Genomic DNA, 4,178 nt, shown 5'->3' with positions numbered 1-4,178 from the left:
ACTCATAGTGATCCTTTTGTCTCAGCCTCCCCAGCCCTGGGATTACAGATGTGCACCACCACACTTGGTTCTGGGACCACCATGGCATGCAGTACGGGGGCTAGAACTCGATACCTTACACTTGCCAGGGAGGTGCTTATGCCAATGAGCTATCTCCCCAGCCCTCACTTACTATTTCTAATGACTGTTTTTCTTTCTTTTTAGACTTATGTGGATTTTCTATGTAAATCATCATAGCACCTGTAAGTATAGGTAGTTATTTCTTTCTTTCAAATCATGCCTCTCAATTTTTTATTGCCTTATTGCAACGGTTAAAGTTCTCCAAAATAATGTTAAACATAAGTGTAAAAGAAGAATGATGTTGAACAGAAGTAGAAAAAGAAATTATTAGGTTCTCCAAGGTAGTATTGACAGAGTGGTAAGAGCAAGAACAACAGATCTCTGTTCTAGATCTCAAGGAGAAATAATTTGGTCTTTTATGATTAAATATAATTTCAACTAAAAGTTGTTATTCATTTATGACTTTTTTGCAGAAACCCTTTAGCAATTTGAAGAAGTAAACTTCTATTCCTAGGTATCTATGATACTGTATTTGGAATGAGTAAAAATTTTTTCAACTGCATTTTCTAAATCCATTGAAATAGTCATTTGCCTTTACTCCTTCAGTAGGTCATTTTGATGAACTATATTGACTGATTTCCAAACACAAAAATAACATTTTTGCTATAAACTCTTGTTGTAGGGCTGGCCAAATACCTCAGCAGATTAAAACACCTGTAAGCAAGAGCAGGGTCCAGGGATTTGATCCCCAGCCTGCCGTGCTGGCCCCACCCCCAGGGCTTGCTGAGATTGTAATTGAGACTGGGTGTGGTGGCACGCACCTGTAATCCCAGCTCTTGGGAGGCTGTAAACAGTCAGATCACTATGAGTCCAACCTAGTAGTGAGACACTGAACACCCTGTAGACCCTTCCCTAAAATAAATAATAATTTCTAGGTAGTTGGAAGTGTTTCTAGATACCTTATTATTGATAATATTTAATTTAATCTCACTGTGGTTAAAAAACACACTTTGGGTGGTATTTATCCTTAAATTTGTTGAGACCTGGGATATGGGACATACCTATGACTTGGGACTTGGTCTTTATTGTACATAGATACTAATCTCACTGGATAATTTTAGGCAAATTATTTAATCTCTAAATGCGATGATAGCAATAGTCCTTACTTCAAAGCATTGTTATGATGATTAAAATAGGTAACATATGAAAAGTATTAAGCACAGTGTACACATTCAATAAATGTTAACATTTAGTATTGTTATTGCTATTTTTACTCAGAAGATGAAAACCTTGCTAGAGGCTTTGATTTTATTTTGGGCTCAAGCAGGGTGTCCTAAATGTAGGCCATAAAACCAAACAACTAACAGTTCCCTCCTGCTTGCCAGTATCTTTTCACTGCATTCCAACCAAACCCAAATTCCTTTCTGTGGTGGGCTGGTGTGCCACTGCCCTGCCTATCTCACTGATCTACCCTCGTTCCACTCTCCCTTTTGATCCCCGCTCTCCCGCCATGCTGGTTCTTAATCCAATCTTTAAAGCGCATCAAAGCGATCTTTGTACATACTTCTCTCTCCACTTGGAACCTTCTCACTTACATTCCTGCCTTGCAAGCTCCTGCCCCTCTTGCACATTTCATCTCAGAAGTGACTTTCTCCAGGAGGACTTTCCTGACTGCTCAGTCGAAATGCAGCCCCCCTTTCGTATCGCTTTATAGCACCCTGCATCTCCTTCAGAACACTTAGCACAATGTGCATGTATACAAATCCACTGGGACACTCCCACCAGGATTCATCTGTTTTGTTTTTCCATTGTCTAGTGCTATGCCTGCAAAGACTGTAGGCATGTTCAACTACCATCTGTTAAACAGAAGGCTGTCCAAAACTCCAGATCTGTGACCTGGGGAAAAACACTTTACTTGTCTGAGCTTTTCTTCCCTCCCCTGTTAAATGGGGGTCACCAACCATTTCCACAAGTGGTAGTAGAAAACATTGCATTATTGAGTAAATATCTGGAAAAAAAAAAAAGCTAGAGATATGCTTAAGTAAATAAGCCACTGCCTGGGTTGCACCCCTGTTCATTGCTAAGTGATTGTAAAATACAATGACTAGACATAAAGATGCTCTACAAAGAACTGATGAATAAATCTCAGCCCTTCCTCAGGTATTATTCTGAGGGTGCTTTAGGAAGTGTTGCCCATCATTATGGAAAAGATACATTACACAGAAATGAAACTGATGAAACCTGTCCCTAATAAGTGTTCATTTTCTTAGAACATTTGGAAAAGAATGCATGTTTTATAAAATAGGAAACTTTCAACATTGTTTATGTCTTGGGACTGAGATTGGAAAGGGGGAGGAGATTCTCATTTTAAGCCTGCTTGAATATTTCACTGTTGGCAGTTGTTGCTTTTATAAGCCACTCTTTCATTTGTGTTTCAAACGTGGCAGAGATCAGCTGGTCAGCTGGGACAGAACGGGCTCTAGTGCTGAGCCTCCAATTTTAGCAGCATGCAGCAGAACCTAGAGCTGAGTGCTGTGCCACCCAGCAGACAGTCCTCCATGCACTAGTCATTAAGCCTCTGCTCCTCTCCATAGCCCATGGCAGCTTTGAAAAAAAAAAAAAAAACAACAACAAATAAAAGCAGGCTTCTCTGGGCAGCAACAGCAGCGTCTGTGGCAGTGGTTGGCAGCCAGCACTTGGGAACTTGATTTCCCACCTCATGCTCTCAGATGCCCCTGGGAAGATGCTCCAGACAGCCCGGCTGCAGCTGGTGCCGCAGTGCCAGGCCTCAGCACCAGGCAATAAACCATTAACAGGTCGCCCACAGATCACTTCCCCTTTTTAGGTGCTGCCTGGCACCTCCCAAGAGGAAGAGATTTATCAGCTCTTGGCCAGCTGCCCTGTGCTCATGCAATCCACAGCTCCCAAACCAAGCAGTTCCTCTTCCTCCAATGCAGGACTGGACCTGGGAGGCCCAAGAAAGACAGAGGAAAGAGGCCAGCTGGAGTAAGCCTGTTGAGATGCACCATGATCAGAGGCCCTTCCTGTTGGGCCCTGGCTAGCCCAAGAAGAGAACTCATGAGGTGCATGAGGTTCTGATTCTGACCAGGTAGTACACAGCCTGGCACTCAGCAGAGAGGGGCCTGCATTGTCCTATTCCCCATATTCAACTGTTGGTCCCACTTTGATCTCTTTTCTCCCCTCCCTGCTGTTCATATTGGTGAGGTGCCTTTGTGAAGCTCTCCTAGGGCAATTTTCTGCCTTTGAAGTCCCTGAAAGCCCCTGCCAAGAGCTGTGTGAGGAGACTGCTGGGGCAGGCAGCCTGGTGCCCTTGCCTTCCAGGGAGCCAGAACTGGAACATCAAGACATCAAAGGAGAAGGTGGCAGTGCAGAGGATGAGTAAGTGCTGCCCTAGGCTTTGCCTTGGCCTGAGGGTCTTCTGGTCTCCCTGCTGGATCTGGGACCTGGGCCTGACCATGCAGCAACTCCCCAGGACGAAGCCTAGTGGAGGCTCAGGAGGCAAACATTGCCCTGTCTTTCTGTTTCTTGAAATTCCCTGATTTCCGCAGAGCAAAAGTGGACTTCTAGGCCCTCCTGATGGTGTGATTTCAGCAGTTCCCATCCTCCTTTAGTCTCCAATGAAAAGCTGGCTTCAGCCCCTGAGATTATCAGTTGTCAGCTCGTGGACTTTTTCTGGCCCACAATTAAGTTTTGTGTGTCCTGCTTGAGTTTTTAAAAAACCTAGCTTGGGGCCGGGGAGATGACTCAGTGGACTAAGCACTTCCCTAGCAAGTGCATGGGTCTGAGTTCAATCCCCAGTTCTACCAAAAAAATAAAATAAAATAAAAACTTAGCTGTACGCAGACCTGGTGATGTGCTATGGAGATGAGTCACATGCTTGTCATGTTTAAGACTCTGGAACTGACCCCCAGAACCATCCAAATGAAATTGTAAATGATCCCTAACTTTTAGAAATCAGAAAGTTTTTTGTACCAAAAAAACAAAAAGTCACAAAAATTGGAAGAGGGGGGGCCTGCCCGGTAGCTCAGTTCTTTAAGTGGCTGCTTCAACAAAACAGTCAGGCTCAGGTTGCTTGGGTTCGATCCCCACAACACAAT

The sequence above is a fragment of the Octodon degus genome, unplaced genomic scaffold (genome assembly GCF_000260255.1).
Source record: "Octodon degus isolate 3935 unplaced genomic scaffold, OctDeg1.0 scaffold00212, whole genome shotgun sequence".
NCBI lineage: Eukaryota > Metazoa > Chordata > Mammalia > Rodentia > Octodontidae > Octodon > Octodon degus.
Note: the sequence above shows the minus strand (reverse complement) of the source record.